The sequence below is a fragment of the Chrysemys picta genome, chromosome 1, assembly GCF_011386835.1.
Source record: "Chrysemys picta bellii isolate R12L10 chromosome 1, ASM1138683v2, whole genome shotgun sequence".
NCBI classification, from domain to species: domain Eukaryota; kingdom Metazoa; phylum Chordata; order Testudines; family Emydidae; genus Chrysemys; species Chrysemys picta.
In genome coordinates, this window is record NC_088791.1 from 316,753,331 (window position 1) to 316,779,672 (window position 26,342).

Sequence of the window (26,342 nt, forward strand, 5' to 3'; positions counted from 1 at the left end):
AAATGTAGGAGTGGGCTGATAAAGTTTGCGGATTACACAAAGTTGGGAGGTATTGCCAATTCGGAGAAGGATCGGGATATCCCCCAGGGAGATTTGGATGACCTTGTAAACTGGAGTAATAGTAATAAGATGAAATTTAATAGTGAGAAGTGTAAGGTTATGCATTTAGGGATAACTAACAAGAATTTTAGTTATAATCTGGGGACGCATCAGTTGGATGTAACGCATTAGAGGAGAAGGACCTCGGAGTCCTGGTTGATCGCAGGATGACTATGAGTCGGCAATGTGACGTGGCCGTGAAAAAACCTAATGCGGTCTTGGGATGCATTAGGCGAGGTATTTCTAGTAGGGATAAAGAGGTGCTGGTTCCGTTATACAAGGCACTGGTGAGACCTCATTTGGAGTATTGTGTGCAGTTCTGGTCTCCCATGTTTAAAAAGGATGAAATCAAACTGGAACGGGTACAGAGAAGGGCCACTAGGATGATCCGAGGAATGGAAAATCTGCCGTATGAAAGGAGACTTGAGGAGCTAGGTCTGTTTACCTTAACCAAAAGAAGGCTGAGGGGGGATATGATTGCTCTCTTTAAATACCAGGGAGGGAGAGGAATTATTTCAGCTCAGTACTAATGTGGACACTAGAACGAATGGATATAAACTGGCCGTCGGGAAGTTTAGGCTCGAAATTAGACGACAGTTTCTAACCATCAGAGGGGTGAAGTTTTGGAACAGCCTTTCAAGGGAAATAGTGGGGGCGAAAGACCTCTCTGGCTTTAAGATTAAGCTTGATAAGTTTATGGAAGGGATGGTTTGATGGGATACAGTGATTTTAGTCAATAGGTCAATAACAATGGTCAATGATGGGATATTAAAAGTTACTACAGAGAACTTTTCCAGGCGGTCTGGCTAGAGAATCTTGCCCGCATGCTCGGGGTTCAGCTGATGGCCATATTTGGGGTCGGGAAGGAATTTTCCTCCAGGGTAGACTGGCAGAGGCCCTGAAGGTTTTTCGCCTTCCTCCGCAGCATGGGGCAGGGGTCGCTTGCTTGAGGATTCTCAGCGACTTGAAGTCTTTAAATAATGATTTGGGGAGTTCAACAGCTAAGTCAAGGGAGAGAATTCTTCCAGGAGTGGGTGGGTCAGGTTTTGTGGCCCGCATCATGTGGGAGGTCAGACTAGATGATCATAATGGTCCCTTCTGACCTTAGAGTCTATGAGTCTATGAGATCTCCCTCACTGCCCAGCACCCCCCAACAGGCCCCCACTGCCTAGCACCCCAAAACACACAAACCTCCCCCACTGCCCAGTGCCTCCACACCCTCACAGCCCAGCACCCCCCGCAAACCTCCCAGACACTCACTCCACCACACCCTTCCCCCTTCCCTGGCCACACTCACCAGCCCTGCTGGGAGGTCTCTGGCTCCTAGGGTGAGAGCGGCAAGGGGAGTCTCCAGTGGTGAGCGGGAGCTGGTTCGTGGGAACCGGTTGTTAAATTTAGAAGCCATTTTAGAACCAGTTGTCCTGCGCGGGACCGGTTCTAAAAGGTCTTCTAAATTTAACAACTGATAAGTTGAAGTGACCAGGACGATAGCTGGGTGGGAGCAGAGGGAGCAGCTGATCCCCCTGAGCACATTATGCAAAAGTGGTGCCTTAAGAGCCGACCCCATGGGTGCTCCAGCTCTCCGCCCCGCTCCCCGGCCCCAGCTCACCTCCACTCCGCCTCTGAACACTCTGCCCCGCTTCTCCCCCTTCCCCCCCGCTTCCCGCGAATCAGCTGTTCGCGCGGGAAGCCTGGGAGGGCAGAGAAGCAGGCGGCGGCTTCGTGCTCAAGCCCAGGGAGGCGGAGACGGAGCGGAGGTGAGCTCGGGTGGGGGGAGCCGTCCGCGCCACAGCAGGTACCCCTGGGGGAGGGGCGCGCAGGGGAACCGCTCCCCGCCCCAGCTCACCTCCGCTCTGCCTCCCTGGGCCTGAGCACGAACCCGCCGCTTGCTTCTCAGCCCTCCCAGGCTTCCTGCGCGAACAGCTGATTGGCGGGAAGCGGGGGGGCTGCAAGCTCAGACTGACCCGGTGTTCCAGGCACTGCACGGTGGCAGCGTGGCCCGGCTCCAGCCGAGCGGCGCGGCTGTAGCGCTGCCACCCACCTCCAGGCAGCGCGGTAAGGGAGCAGGGAGGGGTGCTGGATAGAGGGCAGGGGAGTTCAGAGGGGTGGTGGGGGGCTGGATAGGGGTCGGGGCAGTCAGATGGCAGGGAACAGGGGGATTGAATGGGGGCAAGGGTACCGGGGGGCAGTCAGGAAGGAGCAGGGGTTGGATGGGGCGGTGGGAGGCAGTCAGGGGCAGGGGTTCCAAGGGTGGTCAGGGGACAGGGAGAAGGGGTGGTTGGATGGGGAATCAGGAGAGGAGGTGGATGGGGCGGCGGAGGGCAGTCAGGGGACAGGCAAGGGGGTGGATGGGGCAGGGATCCCGGGGGGGGCATCAAGGAACGCGGGGGGTTGGATGGGGAAGGAGTCCCAGGGGCGGGGAGTAGGCCAAAAAGCGCTCAGGACGGGGGCGGTGGTAGAGCCCTGTGTCCCGCTGGGGTGGACGGAGTGAGGGCTCCGTGCCCGTGTCCCGCTTGGGGCAGTGGGGAGGGGCAGCGGCGCGCGCGGGCTCCGTGTCCTACTTGGGGCGGGGGGGGGTTGAGGCGCGGCGGCGGCACGCGAGGGCTCCATCCCCTTGTCCCGCATTGCTGGCTCCTGTCGGCGGGCAGGCACGCCACCAGGAGCTGCCCCAGGAAGCGCCGTGTAATAGGTCCGTGCCGGGTCTCAACCCTCCTGGGCGGGAGGGGAGCCACACCGACTCACTACTGCTGGAAGTAAACAGCCAGTTAGTTTAGAAGCTCTGGTCCTCCGGTGCAGGGGAGGAGCAAAACCGACAGCTAGCTCAGGGCTCAGGCCCTCAGACAGGGGCTGAGCAGGCGACCGTGAGTTCAAGGCTCAGGCCCTCTGGTGCAGGGACTGAGCTGACAACAGTTAATTTAAGGCTCAGGCCCTCCGGTGCAGGGGCTGAGCCGACAACAGTTAGTTCGGGGCCCAGGCCCTCTGGTGCAGGGGCTGAGCCGACAACAGTTAGTTCGGAGCTCAGGCCCTCCGGTGCAGGGGCTGAGCAGACAACAGTTAGTTCAGGGCTCAGGCCCTCTGGTGCAGGGGCTGAGCCGAAAACAGTTAGGTCGGGGCTCAGGCCCTCCGGTGCAGGGGCTGAGCCGACAACAGTTAATTTAAGGCTCAGGCCCTCTGGTGCAGGGGCTGAGCCGACAACAGTTAGTTCGGGGCTCAGGCCCTCCGGTGCAGGGGCTGAGCCGACAACAGTTAATTTAAGGCTCAGGCCCTCTGGTGCAGGGGCTGAGCCGACAACAGTTATTTCGGGGCTCAGGCCCTCTGGTGCAGGGGCTGAGTCGACAACAGTTAGTTCGGGGCTCAGGCCCTCCGGTGCAGGGGCTGAGCAGACAACAGTTAGTTCGGGGCTCAGGCCCTCTGGTGCAGGGGCTGAGCCGACAACAGTTAGTTCGGGGCTCAGGCCCTCCGGTGCAGGGGCTGAGCCGACAACAGTTAGTTCGGGGCTCAGGCCCTCCGGTGCAGGGGCTGAGCTGACAACAGTTATTTTAAGGCTCAGGCCCTCCGGTGCAGGGGCTGAGCCGACAACAGTTAGTTCGGGGCTCAGGCCCTCTGGTGCAGGGGCTGAGCCGACAACAGTTAGTTCGGGGCTCAGGCCCTCCGGTGCAGGGGCTGAGCTGAGAACAGTTAATTTAAGCCTCAGGCCCTCCAGTGCAGGGGCTGAGCCGACAACAGTTAATTTAAGGCTCAGGCCCTCCAGTGCAGGGGCTGAGCCGACAACAGTTAGTTCGGGGCTCAGGCCGTCTGGTGCAGGGGCTGAGCCGACAACAGTTAGTTCGGGGCTCAGGCCCTCCGGTGCAGGGGCTGAGCCGACAACAGTTAATTTAAGGCTCAGGCCCTCTGGTGCAGGGGCTGAGCCGACAACAGTTAGTTCGGGGCTCAGGCCCTCCGGTGCAGGGGCTGAGCCGACAACAGTTAGTTCGGGGCTCAGGCCCTCTGGTGCAGGGGCTGAGCCGACAACAGTTAGTTCGGGGCTCAGGCCCTCCGGTGCAGGGGCTGAGCTGAGAACAGTTAATTTAAGCCTCAGGCCCTCCAGTGCAGGGGCTGAGCCGACAACAGTTAATTTAAGGCTCAGGCCCTCCAGTGCAGGGGCTGAGCCGACAACAGTTAGTTCGGGGCTCAGGCCCTCCGGTGCAGGGGCTGAGCCGACAACAGTTAATTTAAGGCTCAGGCCCTCTGGTGCAGGGGCTGAGCCGACAACAGTTAGTTCGGGGCTCAGGCCCTCCGGTGCAGGGGCTGAGCCGACAACAGTTAGTTCGGGGCTCAGGCCCTCTGGTGCAGGGGCTGAGCCGACAACAGTTAGTTCGGGGCTCAGGCCCTCCGGTGCAGGGGCTGAGCTGAGAACAGTTAATTTAAGCCTCAGGCCCTCCAGTGCAGGGGCTGAGCCGACAACAGTTAATTTAAGGCTCAGGCCCTCCAGTGCAGGGGCTGAGCCGACAACAGTTAGTTCGGGGCTCAGGCCGTCTGGTGCAGGGGCTGAGCCGACAACAGTTAGTTCGGGGCTCAGGCCCTCCGGTGCAGGGGCTGAGCCGACAACAGTTAATTTAAGGCTCAGGCCCTCTGGTGCAGGGGCTGAGCCGACAACAGTTAGTTCGGGGCTCAGGCCCTCCGGTGCAGGGGCTGAGCCGACAACAGTTAGTTCGGGGCTCAGGCCCTCTGGTGCAGGGGCTGAGCTGACAACAGTTAGTTCGGGGCTCAGGCCCTCCGGTGCAGGGGCTGAGCCGACAACAGTTAATTTAAGGCTCAGGCCCTCTGGTGCAGGGGCTGAGCCGACAACAGTTAGTTCGGGGCTCAGGCCCTCCGGTGCAGGGGCTGAGCCGACAACAGTTAATTTAAGGCTCAGGCCCTCTGGTGCAGGGGCTGAGCCGACAACAGTTATTTCGGGGCTCAGGCCCTCTGGTGCAGGGGCTGAGTCGACAACAGTTAGTTCGGGGCTCAGGCCCTCCGGTGCAGGGGCTGAGCAGACAACAGTTAGTTCGGGGCTCAGGCCCTCTGGTGCAGGGGCTGAGCCGACAACAGTTAGTTCGGGGCTCAGGCCCTCCGGTGCAGGGGCTGAGCCGACAACAGTTAGTTCGGGGCTCAGGCCCTCCGGTGCAGGGGCTGAGCTGACAACAGTTATTTTAAGGCTCAGGCCCTCCGGTGCAGGGGCTGAGCCGACAACAGTTAGTTCGGGGCTCAGGCCCTCTGGTGCAGGGGCTGAGCCGACAACAGTTAGTTCGGGGCTCAGGCCCTCCGGTGCAGGGGCTGAGCTGAGAACAGTTAATTTAAGCCTCAGGCCCTCCAGTGCAGGGGCTGAGCCGACAACAGTTAATTTAAGGCTCAGGCCCTCCAGTGCAGGGGCTGAGCCGACAACAGTTAGTTCGGGGCTCAGGCCGTCTGGTGCAGGGGCTGAGCCGACAACAGTTAGTTCGGGGCTCAGGCCCTCCGGTGCAGGGGCTGAGCCGACAACAGTTAATTTAAGGCTCAGGCCCTCTGGTGCAGGGGCTGAGCCGACAACAGTTAGTTCGGGGCTCAGGCCCTCCGGTGCAGGGGCTGAGCCGACAACAGTTAGTTCGGGGCTCAGGCCCTCTGGTGCAGGGGCTGAGCCGACAACAGTTAGTTCGGGGCTCAGGCCCTCCGGTGCAGGGGCTGAGCTGAGAACAGTTAATTTAAGCCTCAGGCCCTCCAGTGCAGGGGCTGAGCCGACAACAGTTAATTTAAGGCTCAGGCCCTCCAGTGCAGGGGCTGAGCCGACAACAGTTAGTTCGGGGCTCAGGCCCTCCGGTGCAGGGGCTGAGCCGACAACAGTTAATTTAAGGCTCAGGCCCTCTGGTGCAGGGGCTGAGCCGACAACAGTTAGTTCGGGGCTCAGGCCCTCCGGTGCAGGGGCTGAGCCGACAACAGTTAGTTCGGGGCTCAGGCCCTCTGGTGCAGGGGCTGAGCCGACAACAGTTAGTTCGGGGCTCAGGCCCTCCGGTGCAGGGGCTGAGCTGAGAACAGTTAATTTAAGCCTCAGGCCCTCCAGTGCAGGGGCTGAGCCGACAACAGTTAATTTAAGGCTCAGGCCCTCCAGTGCAGGGGCTGAGCCGACAACAGTTAGTTCGGGGCTCAGGCCGTCTGGTGCAGGGGCTGAGCCGACAACAGTTAGTTCGGGGCTCAGGCCCTCCGGTGCAGGGGCTGAGCCGACAACAGTTAATTTAAGGCTCAGGCCCTCTGGTGCAGGGGCTGAGCCGACAACAGTTAGTTCGGGGCTCAGGCCCTCCGGTGCAGGGGCTGAGCCGACAACAGTTAGTTCGGGGCTCAGGCCCTCTGGTGCAGGGGCTGAGCTGACAACAGTTAGTTCGGGGCTCAGGCCCTCCGGTGCAGGGGCTGAGCCGACAACAGTTAATTTAAGCCTCAGGCCCTCTGGTGCAGGGGCTGAGCCGACCACAGTTAGTTTGGGGCTCAGGCCCTCCGGTGCAGGGGCTGAGCCGACAACAGTTAGTTCGGGGCTCAGGCCCTCCGGTGCAGGGGCTGAGCCGACAACAGTTAGTTCGGGGCTCAGGCCCTCCGGTGCAGGGGCTGAGCTGACAACAGTTAATTTAAGGCTCAGGCCCTCCGGTGCAGGGGCTGAGCCGACAACAGTTAGTTCGGGGCTCAGGCCCTCCGGTGCAGGGGCTGAGCTGACAACAGTTAATTTAAGGCTCAGGCCCTCTGGTGCAGGGGCTGAGCCGACAACAGTTAGTTCGGGGCTCAGGCCCTCCAGTGCAGGGGCTGAGCCGACAACAGTTAGTTCGGGGCTCAGGCCCTCTGGTGCAGGGGCTGAGCTGACAACAGTTAGTTCGGGGCTCAGGCCCTCCGGTGCAGGGGCTGAGCCGACAACAGTTAATTTAAGCCTCAGGCCCTCTGGTGCAGGGGCTGAGCCGACCACAGTTAGTTCTGACTCAGGCCCTCTGGTGCAGGGGCTGAGCCGACAACAGTTAGTTCGGGGCTCAGGCCCTCCGGTGCAGGGGCTAAGCAGACAACAGTTAGTTCGGGGCTCAGGCCCTCTGGTGCAGGGGCTGAGCTGACAACAGTTAATTTAAGGCTCAGGCCCTCTGGTGCAGCGGCTGAGCCGACCACAGTTAGTCCGGACTCAGGCCCTCTGGTGCAGGGGCTGAGCCGACAACAGTTAGTTCGGGGCTCAGGCCCTCCGGTGCAGGGGCTGAGCCGACAACAGTTAATTTAAGGCTCAGGCCCTCCTCATAGCGGGTCCGGGGCAGCTCCGGCCAGTCAGGGTACTGTCCTCGGGCCTCGGAGGTCTCCCGGCTGGGAGCTCCCGGCCGCACGTCTGCTTCCTGCAGTGGCTGGCGGCTGACTGAGCTCTGGCGGCCGGCCTTTATACTTCCTGTCCCGCCCCTTGACTTCCGGGGGACGGGAACAGGCGGCGGTGGCTCCACCCACTCCTCTGCCTGCAAGGGTGCTCCCTCTTCTGGGCAGGAGGGGAGCCACACCGACTCACTACACGCCGCCACGCCAGCCTCGGGACTTTGTGTGCGTGGGGTTTAATATCCCCCTGCGGGCCACACAGTGGGCCCCCACGGGCCGTATGTTGTGCAGGCCTGGTCTTGTGGCATACTCTCCACATGTCCTCTGAAAAGCATAAGACGCCATCTGCGGACAATGGCCCCAGTAGTCTGTAGACCGGAGCGACCATAAACATCTGCTTTACAAATGAAGTCGTTCCACTCTATGCCCAATATACAACGTTGGCATTTTATGTGGAAAGCCTCCAGCTTTGCCCACTCTGAGTGGCGCAGTCCCAATGTTTCACAACCGTACAGCAGTACAGAGAGGATACAGTTCGATTAGATCCTGAACTTGGTTGTCGTGCCAAGATGATGTTGATTCCATATTCATTGTAAACGACCCATGGCAGAGGCTGCAATGCCGCACTCAGGCACCTAAATAAATGGCCTGACTTTTCTCAAATGCTGAATACCAAGAACTTCTCACTCGAATCTGCCGAAGCCGTGGCTGTTCAGCTCCTCTGAAAATGAATCCACTCGTTTAGATGCCTGAATATGAATGTTAGTGCCAGACTTTGGACAGTGACATAAGAAGATATTGGCCTGAGCCTGTGCATGGACTCTCATCCTACAATCCAGCCCCTCAACAGATACATCCCAGCTTCTGACTGTGAGCCATTCAGCTACAATGGGGAGGCCTAGATGCTGTAAGTGAATTAACATGTAATGATAGATAGACAGATAGATAGATAGTATAAGCTATTCTTTCTACCATCTGCCGTATGGATTTGCTCTGTAGAGCTTGCTGTCCCTGTTACTCATGGGTATTTATGTTCCAGAGCCCCACATGAGAGAGGGAAGGATTTCAGGCCCAAGGCCCAAGTGGGGCAGGAAGAAGCACACGCTCACCTCAGTTGCCTTCTTTGCTGAGGTAAGTTTTGTTGACTTGTTGAACTGAGATTGCAGAGTGTTGCTCAGTCCCATATTCTCACAACTGGCAGCGCCCCATATGTATGTCTGGGGCACCTTGCATCCTCATTTCTTGACCTGTAAGTGGGGTGGCCTGGGGTTTATGTAAAAGGCAGGGGTTGTGTTGAAACCATAATCATCCAGATACTTCTGAGGAAATCCCTCTGGAACAGTGGAAATAGCGTAGCATTCGGCCATCAGTCCCTCGGTAATTTCCCAGATTGTGACTGAGTTTGATTTCCCGTGAGACGTCTTGAAAACTGCTCTCTTTGTTGAGAGGCTGAACCTCTGAAAGTTCGCCCTGGAGAATGTAAGCATTGACAGGAGAGCCGTTGTGTTGATTCCCTAGGGTGCACTGTCGAGCACGCCGGCAGACAGACCCAGATCAGAAGACCTGGACTTGGTACGTGAACGTAAGTAATATCCTTAGGTTAGTGCAGTGAGGAAGCAGAGGTCCCAGGATGTGGGTCAAGGAGATGGCAATGGGGACGCAGAGGCCCTGTCATGGCACCAATGGGATCTAATTTGTACTGTGTACTTTGGTCATCCACTGTGTGATGATCCTCTTCTGTAATGGGCGCCATCGGCCTGTTGTAATGGCTCCAACACCACCCTCCTCCCAGCCTCAGGAGAGGGGGCATGGCTGCGGCATCCCCGAGGCTTCTCTGCTTTATGCTGGGGGCTGGCCCAGTGGCCAGATGGCCTCCAAGTTAGTGGGGGTGGCTCACAAAAGCGGCTTTCAGGCACATTCCCACGCAGCTGCCAGGATCTGCACTGAGCCTAGGATCTGCAGAACCATATCACAGGCTGGGCCTCAAGGCTGGCAGGTTGGCAGATGCTGCACTGAGCAGCAGAGTTACTCTGTATCCTGAGTCAGGAAGCTTTTCTGCTGCTTCGCTGATCAGAGGAGCCTGGTAGTTAAATGAGGCAGGAAGATACACCTGGTTAATGCAAAGACACAGATGGAGCCCTGGAAGCCCGTATTTCCTGGTGTTTAGTCAAAGAAGATCAGGCCTGGGCAATATGACTTGACAGTCCTCAGCAAGGACTCATCAGAGAGACCCTCAGATGTAAAGAGGGAGGAGGTGGGGGATATTGGGTACAAACTCCCCAGATCCAGTTCCTTAGTCCGGGAACTGAGTGAGGGTGAGACCAGCCCGTCAGTCAAAGGAAATAGTGGACAGTGAGATGGTTATAGGCTAAGCCTAGTGACGCAGGAATGAGTCCAACCCCTCTTTGTTCAAGGTGGCCTGATCCAAACAAAGCTCACAGAAGTCAGTCTCTCTGTTGTCTTTAATGGGCTTTGGCCCAGGCCCATGGAGAAGGGAATGTGTTCTTTGAGCCCTACAAAGGACAGAGCAGAGACCATTTCCATCATTAATGGTGTGATGATTGAGCTGGAATAAAGCTAATCCAGGGTTCCCCTTTCTCTGCTGTCGCTAAACTTCTTTTTTCCTTGTTGATCCCCCAACACACGAACTGCTGGGCACGGCCAAAGTCCACAAAGAGGAGAAAACAAGGAGGAGCAGCATCCGCCTGCTAAAATTCATGGCTGAGGACGGACCAAGTAACCTTTGACCTTGGCTAGCTCATTATGCGTTCCACAGGGGACCCTTATTACATAACAGTACAGTGACTGGCCAGCCCCAGGCTGGCAGGATAAACCCAGAGCACAGCAACCTCTGTCCTCATGACTGAAATGGGCTAGTGCCACTAGACTAGGTCATGCCTCCTTCACCTCTATTCCGCAGCAGTAGGGGTATGAATCACAGCAAGGAGATCAAAGCTCTGTAGAGCTAGAGACAAGCTCTCTCCTCACCACCTTTCATATGGCAATTCTCACCCCTCCCCCACCCCCACCCTCACACACACACACACACACATTTACAGAGGAGACTCTAGACAAAATACAGCAAAGGGCAAAATAACTGGTCCCTGGACTGTGGGAGGAGAGTTATGGGCACGGAGTGAGGGAGCTGATGGCAAGGGGAAGGCTCCGGGCGAGTGTGGTCCCGGTGATCAGCGAGCCTACGGGAGTTATTCACATTCTCCGGAGGCCGGGACAATTGCTTAAAACGAAGACAGGAAAGCTGGAGGCAAGACCACGTTAACCATTAAAGCAGCCTGTCGGTTTGCCTGGGACGGGGACAGTCCAGCTCGCAGCGTAGTTCTCCTACAGTCGCTCTGGACTGACTCTGGCTCTTGTCCCCACTGAGTCTCCCACCCCAGCCACCGTGCGCACATGAGCCCAGGGCGATTCTGAGGAGACCCCTATTTTCTGAACAACGGCTTCAGGAAGGACCTGGCTGGCTGGGAAAGCGCAGAGCACTACAGAGCCGGCTGGGCCCTTCATGTTTTTCAGCCTGTCAGCATATTGGATTCAGACTAATTCTCAGGCTGAACTCTATTTAGAACAGGTACCTTTGTTCCTTGCTGCGCTAACGTCACTCCGCTTTGGGGGAGAATAAGGACAAAGGCCTATTAGAGATCTGTAGAAAGCTGATCTGGGAGACAGATTCTTCCACAGCTGCTACTGTGAGATTCTGACAGCATCCTCTGAACCATCGGGTGCTGGCTGCTGTCAGAGATGGGCTCCTGGACTGGATGGAACTCAAGTTTGATTCAGTCTGCTAATGCCTATAGCTAGTCCTTCACTAGTCAGTACCAGACGCCAAGAACCAGCTGCTCGGATGGTGCAAATTGGCTTAGTGCTATGGACGGCAATGGAGCTCTGCAAATTCCCACCAGCTGAGGATCTCTAGCCCTGCAGCATCGGTGACTCAGGACACTGGAGTGTGTTGGCCGAGGCTTTGAAATGATCATGGCAGTGAGAGATGAGCTCAGACTGGAAACCCCAAACCCAGCACTGGTGGACTTGGGGACGCTGAGATCTGGATCCGGAGCCAGAGCTGAATGATGTGGCTTGGGGCAGTCGCTGATTACAATAACCCCTGGTGTGTATCTGGGCTGTGTGCACTGCACACTGGGCTCCCAACTGCAGGATTTGACTAGTAGCCTTTTAAAAAAAAAAGTTTTGAGGTGCAGAAGGACAAGGAAAAATGTGACACCCTGTCCCAGACCCTGAACTATTTCTGTGCTACAGGGGTCCCTTTACGAACACAGCAGCCATCTCCATACAGCAGCTAACAAAAAAAAAAAGCTTCCATGATCCTTAAATCCTGACCCTGTCCCTCTTCCATCCTGCACTGTCCTTTATTACACAAAGGCCTTGTCTACACCTACATCAGCATGTAGGGTGCGTGTAGCTACACGTGAAAGGCTGTGGTAGGGAGGGCAGCCAGGCTGAGCTTGGGGAGCTGCCGGTGCCATTCCGCACTGCCTCCCCCCACCAGAGCCTTTCCCCACTGGAATCTTTCACTGCCGTGGGGAAAGGCTCTGGCAGCGGGGAAGGGGCAGGACTCTACCCTACTAAATATAGCAGCGTAGACTGGGGAGGCCCTGAATGGGCATGTAGGGTGCATAGCCATAGGGTTCAAGCGTCCCTTTACTTGCCTTAGCCAGTCCTCACCATCTACACTGCTGTTACACCCGTGCTAGCAGGGTCGAAATAGCCCCAAGTGTAGACCTACCCAAAGCAACTACCTCTGTTCCTGGAGTCCTAATTGACTGCGCTTGAAGAGGCTTGGGGATTGCAAAGGAAGGCAGGGTCCAAGTTAACACCCTAGCCCAGCAGCAGCCCCTCTGGTGGGAATTCGTCCTGGGCTCACTGCAAGGAAACAGTTCCCCCTTAGTTAAGACTTTGTATTGTTCTTCCAAAAAAGTAAGGCAGAAACTAGTCATGTAAGCCACTCACCACAGGGTGGCGCTGATGCTCTGCCTCCCCTACGTTTTTCTCCTCTTAGGTCCCTTTGCAGCGAATCAGATTATGTCCGGTCTCTGTGCCCATTGATGCAGTCTGAGTAGCAGGACCCCTTCAGCCCCATGGTGACATGGGCTGTGATGTGTTTGAATGATTAATCCTTCCTCTTCCTATTCCAGGCCAGAAGGGCTGAGGTGCTGTTTCCCGATGAGCTGTTCCAGGACTAGCGAGGTAAGCACAGACACGGGCCGTGCACTACAGCTCTAGGTACACTCAGGAGCGCCGCCAGTGTTTTTGCGGCCCTAGGTGGCGGAAGGTCCCGTCCCCAAAATACCGACGACAACAGGGGCAGCCGAAGATCCGGCCGCCGCGGTCGCCGCCCCCCAAATGTTAGCGCCCAAGGCAACCGCCTAGGTTGCCTAATGGGTTGTGCTGGCCCTGGGTACACCCCTGTAAGCCTAGAGGGGCAGGAAACGTGGTCCTTTCCGGTGGAAACGATGGTTGCTTTAATATGAGTGTAGAGTGTTTAGATGCAAGCTGCAAGCTGGATGGATAGAAACAGAGAGTTTGGAAGATCAATATGTAGCTGAAGATCATTGTTTTTACTGTGGTTTTTTTCCCCCCTCTCATAGGAGCCTTTCCAAGCGTCACAGAAGGACGGGCCAGAGTTAAGATGGCATCGAGTTGTTTGTTGCATAATAAAGCTGCTGCTGATTTCCAAGTGTGTGCGGCCAACTTTCCTCACTGTGCACTAGGCCGCGTGTAGCCATGTGACTGAGATGTCGGCCTTCTCTTTTCTGGGCACTGCACCTTTAATAGTAGAGGAATCTTGCTGGCTGCCAGCATCCTGTCTAGGGTTGCCAGGTGTCCGGTTTTCGACCGGAACACCCGCTCGAAAAGGGACCCTGGCGGCTCCGGTCAGCACTGCTGACTGGGCTGTCAAAAGTCCGGTTGGCGTGGGGCTGGCAGGCTCCCTACCTGGCTCCGCGCGTCTCCCCGCAAGCAGCGACATGTCCCTCGGCTCCTAGATGGAGGGACGGCCGCAGCCCCATGCACAGCCCCCACCCTGAGCGCTGGCTCCGCATCTCCCATTGCCGGGGAGCCGCGGCCAATGGGAGCTGCAGGGGTGGCACCTGAGGGTGGAGACAGCATGCAGAGCTGCCTGACTGCGCCTCCGCCTAGGAGCCAAGGGACATGTCGCCCTTTCCCTGGAACCGGCTGAGGTAAACACCACCCGGAGCCCGCACTCCAAAACCCCTCCTGCACCCCAACCCCCTGCCCCAGCTCTGAGCCCCCTCCTGTACCCAAGCTTGGGGATTGGTCCTGCTTTGAGCACGGGGTTGGACTAGATACCTCCTGAGGTCTCTTCCAACCCTGATATTCTATGACTCTATGATTCCCTCCCAGAGTCTGCACCCTTCCACAACATCCCAACACCCTACCCCAGCCCTGATCCTCCCCTGCACCCCAAGCCCCTCATCCCCAGCCCCACCCCAGAGCCCACACCCCCAGCCGGAGCCCTCACCCCCCCCCCGCATTCCAACTGCCTGCCCCAGCACTGAACCCCTTCCCCCACCCGTCATCCCCAGCCCCATCCCAGAGCCCACACCCCCAGCTGGAGTCCTAACCTCCTCCCGCACCCCAACCCCCTACCCCACCCCTGAACCCCATCCCGCACCCAAACTCTTTCCTGAAACACACGCCCCACCCCCCTGCCGCAACTTGGACCCCCCTCCTGCACTCCAAACTCCTCGTCACCAGCCCGGAGCCCACACCCCCAGCTGGAGCCCTCACCCTCAGACCTCAACCTCCTGCCCCAGCCTGGATCCACCTCCCACACTCTGAACCCCTCATTTCTGGCCCCAGTCCAGAACCTGCACCCCCACCCCAAAGCCCATGTCCCCTCCCACACCTCAACCCCCTGCCTCAGCCCAGACCCCTCCCACATTCCGAACCTCTCATCCCTGGCCCCACCCCAGAGCCCACACCCCCAGCCGAAGCCCTCACCCCCTCCCACTCCCCAACCACCTGCCCCAGCCCGGTGAAAATGAGGGAGTGGAGTGAGGGTGTGGGAGAGCGAGCGACAGAGGGCAGGGGCAATGGAGTGAGCGGGGGTGGGGCCTCGGAGACGGGGCGGGGCAGGGCCTCGGTGATGGGGTGGCAATGGAAGGGGCCTTGGAGAAGGGTTAGGGCAGGGGTGTTCGGTTTTGTGTGATTAGAAAGTCAGCAGCCCTAACGCTAAGGACTGCTAAGGGCGCAGCCGCAGAATGCGCCTGGTCCAGTGAAGCTGCCTGCAGAAAAGAGCATCTGAGTGGCAAGGAATGGCTTAACTGGGCAGGGTAAGGACGCGACAGGTGAAGCCTCTGGTATGGCACTCGAGGTGTATATGTTCTGTATGCAGCTCTCTACCTCATCTTCTGCTTTGCCCACCTTTGATTCATCTCCTACCTAGAAATTTAGCCAGGAGAGTAGGGGTAACCCCCCAATTCTGGCAAAAAGTGGTGTGGGATCTTCAGCAACGACGCCTGATTGGGATTTCAGTTTTACGGCTCCTCCGGCAGGTGGTCCAGCAGCAGAGCGCCCCCTAGCCCCACTGGCTCAGTATTGACACAAAGGACCTCCAGCTCCTGCATTCCAAGCAGTGCAGGCTGGAAGATTCATAGTTGGCCAGGGGGAAATCAGACCAAATCTGAGTGACATTTGACGAGGAGGTAAACAATCATGAGTTAAAAGGTCTTGCAAAAACAAATCCTCAGGTGCCCGCAGATGCTCCTACACATTGGCATTCTCTGACATCACGGCCTGCTCCTGTTCCTCCTCCTGTTCATGTGTAGATAAAAGCCTGAAACACTTGGAGAGCTTTAATTCTCTCTGCCCCATGCAGAGGTAACAGGATAAATGATCCCCACCTCTGCTTACTTGTCTGTGGGGAAAACACACCTGTTCTGCATTGCTGGAGCCACAGGGTGACTCATGGGAATGCAAACGTTCTCACTGACCTCCCGAGAGCCACATCAAACACGGAGCCGTGGCAGGAAACAAACCTACCAGACTATAGATCACGGCAAGTTCGGCTCTGGACTGTATTTCACCTGCAAACTGTTAACAATACAGGCAGCTCCAGAGAGAGTACCACCAAAACACCCCCGGTTCAGCTTTGTGTTGACAAAAGCAGCTAAGGACACGGACAATAACAGACCCAGAGCTAGGTTCTTGACACCACTGGTTCCCTAGGGCATAGGTTTCTGGCCCTATGCCCAGTGCAATTCAAATCTGTTATTATTATTATTTATTTGGATTTCAGTAGGACCTAATGGCCCCAGTCCATTGTGCCAGCTGCTGTATATGTGTTGGTTATTTATATTACCATATGATTTAGGCTCCCCAGTCACGGACTAGGCCCCATTGTGCCAGGTGCTGCACAAACACAACACAAAAGACAATCCCTGCCATGAAGAGCTGGCAATCTATCAATGGGCTCAATCTTCACACTGTGCACAGTCTCTTCACAAGCGCACAGTCAACCTGTGGAACTCCTTGCCAGAGGATGTTGTGAAGGCCAAAACTATAACAGGGTTCAAAAAAGAACTAGATAAATTCATGGAGGATTAGGGTTGCCACCCGGCCAGTCCAAGTTCCGGCTTGTGTGTCCAGGTGCCATTTGACAAGACCTGATATCTGGGTTTTTTGGATCTGGAGTGGAAGAGGTGGATCAGAGGGTGTGGTCTGGGAGAGAGGTTTATCTCACGGTGACACTAACACTTTTGACTGGCTGGCCAGGAAGTACCACCCCCTCATATCTGAGGACTTCCTGAAACAATCAGAAACACAGATGGACTGGGGCTGCAATTGCTCTCCAACAGTCCCACCTCTGGGACCCACTTCTGGGATTCACAGCATGGCAGTCAGCACGTCCCAGAGCACATGTGGGTATTCAGCGCCATGGGGCTGGAATTCCACTCTTGCCCATCATAAATGCCAGCTGCCACGCTGCCGCTGGAGGGATTAGGAGCATTTAGATCCCAGGCTGTGATTAGGTCGCTGACGTTCCTTGGTACAGACTAACACCTTTCACCTGGGATTCGGGGCAGGACTGCTAAGGGCGCAGCCGCAGAATGCGCCTGGTCCAGTGAAGCTGCCTGCAGAAAAGAGCATCTGAGTGGCAAGGAATGGCTTAACTGGGCAGGGTAAGGACGCGACAGGTGAAGCCTCTGGTATGGCACTCGAGGTGTATATGTTCTGTATGCGGCTCCTCCAATACATTACGTAAAGAAGAACCCCACGGACTAGACAGTGCCATATAGGCACAACCCTGTGTAGGGCAAATCCACTGCCCATAGGAGTATGAGGCCCAAAGCTTGCAGAGCTCCCCAGCCTGGGCCCACGGCTGTGCCCCACAGGAGGGTGCAGGGTGCCCTCCCCTCTGCTGCTCACCAGCTTTGTCTCTCCACTCCAGTCCTTTCACCACGGTGGCCAGTGTCCACCAGGCTACTAGCCGGGAGCAGACCCTGCACCCTCCAACAGGCCTGTTTCAGGACGGCATCAATGTGCATTAGGTACCTTTAGTTCCCACCAGCGGGGTCTACATGGGCTGGCTAGAGTGCGACGTGCGAGTGCTGCACAACTCACACCCCCATAGAGCGGACTGCGGCGCCGTGTAGACAACCCCGTCGGTGCCTAAAGGGGCAGTTAGGCACCTAAATCCAACAATTAGGCACCAGTAGCATTCACAAAAGCCCACTCAGCTGCTATCCTGTAGGCACCTAAAGCCCCATGGCATCTACTTTTCCACTGTTGAAGTCTGTGAGGCGCTTGCACTTGGTGGTGGTGGCCCCTGCGCAATAGCCCAGGAATCAGAGCTCTCACCCGGATCCAAATCCCCCCTCTGCCTGATGTGGGGCAGGGTCTCTCTCCTGGTGAAGCTGTTCCCAGTGGTGCAGAAGCAGGCTGTGGAGCCTGGCATAGCACTGGGCCAATGCTCGGCTTTGGCGCCCGTCTCCCGCGGGGGAGTTGCTGCCGTGTTGTGCAGCAGATGCTCGGCTGCGACTTGGAGACGGGGCTGAAGATGCCTCATGCACTGGGCCCTACAGGCTCTAGCATCTGGGGAGCTCATACCCAAGGGACCAGTTAGGATCTATGATACACACAGTAATTCCTATCTTGGCCTGTAGGGGGCAGTCCAGTAGAGGGGTACAGGGTAACCCTGCCCCAGGGTGTTTCTCATGTCTGTTGCCTGGGGTGCCCGTTCCAGGCCATCCCTATGTGAGAGGGCAGGTTTCCCTGTCTGGGGCTCAGTCAAGCAGCCTGGTCTTATTAGGGCCTCACCTCATTCTCCTCCTGTCTAGCTGCAGCGGTTGGATCACATCTGTTATTGCAGGCAGCTCCCCCTGGGAGAAACCATTAGGCTGCAAGCCCCAAACTCCCACCCCATTGACGATGCACGACCTGCCCCAGGCCCTTTCCATGCAGAGACGTCCCTTCGCTGTGGTCAGAACACACTGCCCCCTGTCCCAGGCTAATCCCTGGTGGCTGGGGCACTGCACTGCACCGTTAGTTCACATTAGTGCCCCATTGAGAGACTTGAAGGGCACCTGCCTCTGTGCTCCTGCTGCAGCTTCTGCAGCCTCCTCTCCTGGCTGCATCCCCTTCCCTTCCTCTGCCTCCAGTTCCCAGGCTGCTGGACCCCTCACGTCCTCTGGCTCCCTAGTCCCTCTCCACTAGGCCGTCATAGCACCTTCTAGAGGCTAAAATGAATCCCTGCCTCTCCAGGAACGACCCATGGCCCCGTCCCTTGCCACCAGCCCGTTCTGAACCGCTACAATGGGCTCTGTGCAGACAGGGGCGGCCCTAGGCGAGCTGCCAGGAACTGGCGCCCTAGGCAAACCATGCAATCGGCGCCCCCCAACACCCAAGGGCAGATCTAGGCTGAGGTTTTTGGTAAACTGGGAAACATTTTGCCCCTTTTTTCCTTTTAATGTTTTTTAAGCGTTTTTTTTTTTTTTTAAACAGAGACTTAATTATTCGGTTTGTCCATCCGTCCAACCAATGTTTCTGAGATCAGATAAAATAGAGACACACAATTTTCAGAATAGATTTGTACACGACAGCTAGATGATATTTCAATCCCATTTCAAATAAAAATGCATTAAAAATGTTAATTATAATTTTTATTATTACAAAGCCAAAATCATCCATTACGCTATCCTGCTTTAACTGCCATTACCACCACATCCGATATAGAAAGAAATAAGAAAACTCTGCAATGAACTTTAACCTGTATTTACAAAACACTCCGAATAAAAAACACTCTGTGCTCTTAAAACATGACTTTTCTTGCTTTAAGTTTTGAAAATTCAGTCACTAGTTCTTTTAGATCCAGTTTTCCAGCTCTTTCATGCTCTATTGACATTGTGGCAAATCCAACAAGTCTCCACCATTGTCGAACACAGATATGTTTTTATCAATTTTAACTTTGAGAAGCTACGTTCCCCACTAGTTACGGAAACTGGCAAAGTTAAAAGAGTTATAAAAATGTTTGGAAAACTGTCTGCGAATTTATTTTCACAAACGAACTTCAGGAGTGGATGTTTCTTAAATCGTCTGGAAAAAGTCTGAATGAAGCTCACTACATAAATCTGTAGCATCAATGTCTTCTGAATTTTCATGAGTCAATGCCGACCCCAGTTTTATACAAAATTCTCTTATCTGTTTTGCTGTTTTCTTTTGCCAGCTGTGGATATCATCTAGAAAGCCAAATACTGACTCTAGCTGCTGCATGTATTGAAATCTTTCATCAACCGAGTCAATAGCAGTATCAAGGACTGCGAAGTAGAAATTCACTTTGAACCTTTGTTTTGGATTCTGAATGGGTGTGTCTCGTCCTTCATGCGAAAACTGCTGTTTCTTTTGCCGAATCAGAACTGGCTCTGCTTCAAATTCTGTCGGAAAGTCTATTTCTTCAGCAAGCGCAAGAGAATCTACCAGTGTTCTTTCGAACCCTTCATCACTTCTGAATTCCTCCAGAATATTTTTATTTTGCTGCAGTTTTTGAATAGCAGAATGTATGTTCAAGTTCTTTTCCTGAAGCTGCTTAGTAGTGAGGTTAATCTCAAAAAGGATATTATACCACAAAATGAGTAAAAAGTCACAAATTTGAACTTGGAAAGACCCTTTGCAAGAGCTTCTGCATCTGAACGTGCCATATTTCCAGATGATCCAATAAAGGTAGTATCATCAGAAATTTCAATTAGGGCATCATAAATGTTTCCAAATTCATAGTGAAGAGGCTTCAAAGCATCAATGCGACTCTCCCATCTTGTCTGACTAAGTGGCGTCACAGTTAGAGAATTCACATGGCGAGTCAGAATCTCCCAACGGCGTGTTCAGCCTGAGACAAACACATAAACACGTTGCACCAGGTCAAAGAAACTGCTTGCCTCCAAACAGCATCTAGCAGCATCATTGACAACCAAATTCAGAGAATGCGCACTGCAAGGAATGAAAAAGTCCCTAGGATTGATTTCCATCATTCTCCTTTGCACACCATTGTCTTTACCCTTCCTATTACTCACATTATCATAGCCTTGGCCACGAAAGTTTTCAACAGATAATGACATTGTTTCAAGCTCTTGTAGAATAGTTTCAGTCATAAATGCTCCAGTTGTCTCCTTCAGTGGTACAAAACCCCAAAAATGTTCCTTTATGAGCATTTCAACATTATCTTCATCTGCAGACTTTTCCATATTCACAAAACGAATGATCATCGTCATTTGTTCAACATGACTCACATCTGGTGTACAGTCCAGTATTATTGAAAAGTATTTTGCAGAATGGGCAACTTCTACAATTTTATTTTTAATGGCATTTGCTAGGATTTGAATCAGTTCATTCTGCATATTTTTTCCTATGTAATGAACCTGTGTTTCATGATTAGTTATTTTACGTAGATGCTCCTTCATGACTGGATCAAACAAAGCTAGGTATTCAACACATTTTTAAAAGTTTCCATTACCTGGAGTATATAATTTTTCATTTCTACCGCAGCTGCGGAATGCTACATTTTGCCCACCGAGAACTCTCACTAAAACTATCAGACACTCTAATATTTGTTGCCAATAGTCTTCTTTTTCCTTGATCAGACGTAAATTTTCTTCATCGATAGTTTTTCCTTTTTTCAATCATAATTCAAGTTCTTTCCAATTTTGAAAACATTCCAAATGTTCTGTATTTCTTTCATGTGAAGAGAGAATTGAAGATATATTTTTCCAGTCCTTTGAACCATTTTCAGTAAGTGATGTACCAGTTGCTTGATTTCTAAACAACTTGCAGCAAAAGCAAAACACAGAGTCCTTCGCCACTGAATATTGTAACCAGTTTAGATTAATTTCTTCCCCATTATGAGTTTCCTCTTGTAATGCTGAGCAGAGAATTTTCTTTTATTTCCATCCTTAGGTAAGGGAAATTCATGAACTTGTTCGGGTCCATCTTCCACAAGAATTTGCTGCACGCTCTCATCACATCTGGGCCATGAAGCTGGGTCCCCATACTGTAACTTCCTCATCCTTTCTTCCAGAATTCTACTTCATTTACTTCAATTTCTGCATGTGTCCGAAGGTGAATAAATTTTTTCCACTTCCATATCAGTCTGATGCTGTGAGCTGCCTTCATCTAGAAGTAAGTTTCCATCATCTTGATGTTCCAAACTGCTTCCATGCGGATGTGAGATAACCTTCTCTCCACGTAAAATTCCTTCATCTGGATGCTGTGAACTGCTTCCATCTTTATTTGGATTAAAGAGAAGATATTTCAGGACGGATCCCTGCTGTTTTGCTTGGTCCTTTTCCTTCTCAGTCTTTTGTTTACGATACTCAGCTCCGGAGGGTTTTCTTTTTCCTCTTTCTGCCATGGGGCACTTGAATATTGTTATGTACTGTGCTCCCGACTGCAAGCCTTATAATGTTAAGGATGGCTGTCACATTACATGGTTGGTGATTTAAACCACATTGCAGCCATTCCAACATGTCTTTTCACTGCTTAAAGGTTCAATAATTAGTAACATACACTCACTTACCTATTAAAACAGTTAGTTACAGCGTTTACATGGACACAAAATCACCATTTTTGACGTTATAACCTGTTTGGAAAGTAATCCCCTTCCTCACGGTTACCCGCTTGGAGGGGGACGTCATCACTTTCGTAGTCTATTAAGCATTAACGCTGTCACTTTTCTTTTATGGACCTTATTTATTACATGTGAACCAGTTATAACAAAGAAAAGTTCATAATTATACAGCCCGATAATAACGCTAAGATTTAATAACGCTTAAAGATACTCACATTTTGGATTTATAATGCTGAAAGACATTATTCTTTATTCTTTGGCACCAGAAAACACAATTTTCCACAGTATTCGCTCGATTCTTAACCACTTACCTGCGATGTGTGTTAAAATGACCGTTTGCATGTATCAACTTCTGATATCTCCACTCTACATTAATTTCCGGCTATGCAACCTTGATGTATATTCAAGTTAAGTGTCACTAGCATTGTAGCTCTTGCCACTGGCGGATGTATTTCATTATGGCAGAGTTATTGCTTATCAAAATTGCGGAGTGGGTCATCTTGACCCTACGTCGCAAATTGAAAAAAAAATCGCTAAAATATTATTTATTTTTGCAGTAAATAAAAGATTTGACATATTAATAAATTCTCAGAAATGTAGAAAAATTAATTATAATTCCTATTCCCTCTGCATGCACATGGGAATTGAAATAATGACATCTTCGTTATTTTATTTGTATTTTTTTTTAACTTTTTCATTTTTTCACCCTTTTATTTTTTTTAATTTGATTTTTTTCCTTGAATTTGGCACCCCATTTAACTTGGCACCCTACGCGACCACCTAGTTCACCTATATGGACGGGCCGTCCCTGCTTCCAATATATTAAGAAATATGTTAGAAAGAGGCCAGCGATCAGTTGTTCTCCATGTCCACTGAAGGGAGGACAAGAAGTAATGAACCTGCAGCAAGGGAGATTTAAGTTAGATATTAGGAAAATTTAATAAGAGTTAAGCTGTGGAATAGGATTTCAAGGGAGGTCATGGAATCCCCTTCACTGGAGGTTTTAAGAACAGGCTGGACAAACACCTGTCAGGAATACACCAGGGTTACTTGGTCCTGCCTCAGCGAAGGGGGCTGGACTGGATGACCTCTCAAGGTCCCTTCCAGGCCGATATTTCCGATTCTGTTGGGCTCTATTGTAAATGACTGGATAATTATAGTCACTTGAAAAAGAAACGAAGACCCATTTGTCTTGTAACCACCCATTTCGTTGTCACTTTATTTCATTCAATTAACATTTTTGAAGAAAATCCATTCTATAAACACCTGCATTTTTAAGCACCAGAAAGGTCAGTGAGCCCCTGTCATTCTGACCCTCGCTAACCCATGACTTGAGACCTACTGCTACGCAGGGCCAGCTCCAGCTTTTTTGCCGCCCCTAGTGGCAAAGCCACAAAAAAAAAAAAAGATAAAGCCGCGATCGGCGGCACTTCAGCGGCAGCTCTACCACGCCGCTTCATTCTTCAGCGGCAATTCAGCGGCGGGTCCTTCCCTCCGAGAGGGAGTGAGAGACCCGCCGCCAAAGAACCGGATGTGCTGCCCCTTTCCATTGGCTGCCCCAAGCACCTGCTTCCTTTGCTGGTGCCTGGAGCCGGCCTTGCTGCTACGGGGCTATATTACAAGACTCTGGGCTGGATCCTTAGGTGGTGGAAAGCGGTGTCGCTCCATTGACTTAAATAAAGCTATGGCAATTTATATCAGCTGAGAATCTGGCCCCATGACCCCAGTGGAGTTACACGAGGGATGAAGTCGACCCCATATGTTTAGTTTTACATAGAAGACTGGACTTCACACTTCTTTCCAGCTACAAGTTTCAACCTGCAGTCTACAAAAGCAATCAGCATTCCAGCATAGTTGAATAATGTAATAAATGGGTTAGCGCATTCATGTGCACCACTGCCCTCTACTGGATGGAATCCAAACTACTCAACTTTTCCATTATTAAAATTTATTATTTTGGGGGTGCCATATTTACATACTACCTTATTAAAAAACTTTTTGGCCACTACCCTGGTGCTATTATTTTTAGTAGGAAATGCCTTCACTCATTCTGAAAAGGAATTAATTATTACCAATAAATACTGGAATCTTTCCATACTTCTTGGCAATTTATTAATAAAATCAATTTGAACCCTGTGCCACAGCCCAAGCCTTCGTTGGTGCATCATGGGTTGCCAGTGCAGAGGACGAGCCTCGTCCTGACTGTACCGCACACAATTCCACACCCATATTTTAATATTATTCTTTCCAGGGGTCGGCAACCTCTCAGAAGTGGTGTGCCGAGTCTTAATTTATTCACTCTGATTTAAGGTTTCACGTGCCAGTAATACATTTTAACATTTTTAGAAGGTCTATTTCTATAAGTCTATAATATATAATTAAAGTATTGTTGTATGTAAAGTAAATAAGGTTTTTAAAATGTTTAAGAAGCTTCATTTAAAATTAAATTAAAATGCAGAGGCCCCCGGACCGGTTGCCAGGACCCAGGCAGTGTGAGTGCCGCTGAAAATCAGCTCACATGCCGCCTTTGGCACGCGTGCCATAGGTTGCCGACCCCTGATTCATACACTCCCATTCTGCTACTTGTTTTAGCCTTTTTAAAGTCCCTTCAACTTTTTCCATTAAGTAACTTCTGGTTTTTTGGAACATGGTTAGGGTGATTTGCAGTGCCATCTGTTGGCTCAGATGTGTCAGCACAGACATTCTTGTCGGGCTATTGTATCTACCCGATTATTCCAGGCGGTTTTTATACCTGTTTCTTTACTGTGTGCCCTTACATGTCGCACCTTTAACTGTTTAGGGTTTTTTGTTACCCACTGGTAAATCTTTTTTTTCTTTTTTTTTTTGGGTATGCAATTTTTTTTAATTTGCTGCTTTTCACCTGTTCCTATACCAATGCTGTATCCAAAACTGTATTCCCTTCACACAAAAATCACTGTCAGCATAAATATATACGGGCTGAGGGGAATTTTCATATTGCCTTCAAAACTGATAAATTGCGTGAAGCTCGGCATGCTGAGCCGATCCATGATCTCAATGTCCCTGAATAACTTCCTCTTCTAAGTTAATGGCAGCGTATTTTACACACCTTTTCCTTTTTACTACCATTGCATTCCCATCAGTAAACCAGACGTGCTTTTCTTGACCCACGGTATCTAATTCTTCTAGTGGGGGGTTCTCTGAAAATGTCCATGCAGTGTGCAGAGGCAGTCAAAAAAGCAAACAGGATGTTAGGAATCATTAAAAAGGGGATAGAGAATAAGACTGAGAATATATTATTGCCCTTATATAAATCGATGGTACGCCCTCATCTCGAATACTGTGTACAGATGTGGTCTCCTCATCTCAAAAAAGATATACTGGCACTAGAAAAGGTTCAGAAAAGGGCAACTAAAATGATTAGGGGTTTGGAACGGGTCCCCTATGAGGAGAGATTAAAGAGGCTAGGACTCTTCAGCTTGGAAAAGAGGAGACTAAGGGGGGATATGATAGAGGTATATAAAATCATGAGTGATGTGGAGAAAGTGGTTAAGGAAAAGTTATTTACTTATTCCCATAATACAAGAACTAGGGATCATCAAATGAAATTAATAGGCAGCAGGTTTAAAACAAATAAAAGGAAGTTCTTCTTCACACAGCGCACAGTCAACTTGTGGAACTCTTTACCTGAGAAGGTTGTGAAGGCTAGGACTATAACAGAGTTTAAAAGAGAACTCCACGAGGACACATTTTCAGACTCATAACTATATACATGAAAATTACAACCTATTACATTGCTATAACAACAATGCTCCATGCACCATGAGCCTTCTGAAAACACCCAACGTGACAAACTTTGCATTGGATACCACACAATCATATTATAAGGATGAACATGGGTGTTCCCCAAGGTATAGAGCATCACAGGGTGTCTGTCCCCTACAGGGCCTGAAGGGATAAATTAGGCCAATTAACCTGTAGGCCACATCTGGAGGAGAGTCAGGGAGTGCTGCGGCCTAATTTGCTGATAAAGTCCAGCTGGGGGAGGAGCTGGCCCAGGTTTATAAAGCCAGGAAGTTGGCAGCAGAATGTGGCTACAGGGAAGGAATCCCTGGGAATAGGGAGGTCTGTCACAGGGTTCAGTAGTCTGTAGTTACTCCCTGGGAGGAGGGAGTTTGAGCTGTTATACCCACAGCGGGAGGAACCAGAAACTGTAGAAAGGAGTCCAGGGGAAGAGCAACGGGGTCTGAGGGAAAGCAGACCGCAGTTGCCCAGTGCAAGGTTCCTGGACTGGAACCTGGAGTAGTGGGCAGGCCTAGGTTCCCCTGCTAGCCACGGGGGAAGTGGCACCCTCAGGAGAGTGCCAGAGAAGACTGCCTGAGACCGTTCATGTGGAAGAACTTTGGTACCCTGTAGGGGAAAACTGCTGAGTGACCTGGCCGGAGTGCTAAGTCACCAAGAGCAGGCTGCAGCTTGTGGAACTAGAGGGGGGCCAGAGAGGTGGAGAGACCGCATGTAACCGCGGGAAGGGGCATTGACCTCGTGAAGCTAATGCCCAGAAAGGCCAGAGGAGGTGCCATTCTAGTGGTGAGTCGAGCTCCCCGTCACAGAAGCATTGAAAGTGACTGGCCGATCGGATTATTTCTGAGAAGTGCTGACTGAGCTGCTCCTGGAGATGGGTTCTCTCCACTCGCTCCTTTGGAAGGTAATAAAAAATACACGAATAACATAAATACTCTTTTGAACTTCTATAGCAACTTCCGCCTGCGGGTTTACAATCAGCATGGAATGCAGCCGAATAGCGCCTCATGTGACATAGCAAAGTGTTATCCCTAAG

At 52.1% G+C, this 26,342-nt stretch overlaps 1 long non-coding RNA gene across 1 annotated transcript; it reads left to right on the forward strand.

The window, feature by feature from the left end:
* Positions 1–2,694: 2,694 nt before the first annotated feature.
* On the forward strand, positions 2,695–11,761 carry LOC135980910 (uncharacterized). The gene is made up of 3 exons (XR_010597840.1): positions 2,695–8,323; positions 8,456–8,547; positions 8,935–11,761. It is a non-coding gene; the product is annotated as an uncharacterized LOC135980910 (long non-coding RNA).
* Positions 11,762–26,342: the final 14,581 nt, after the last annotated feature.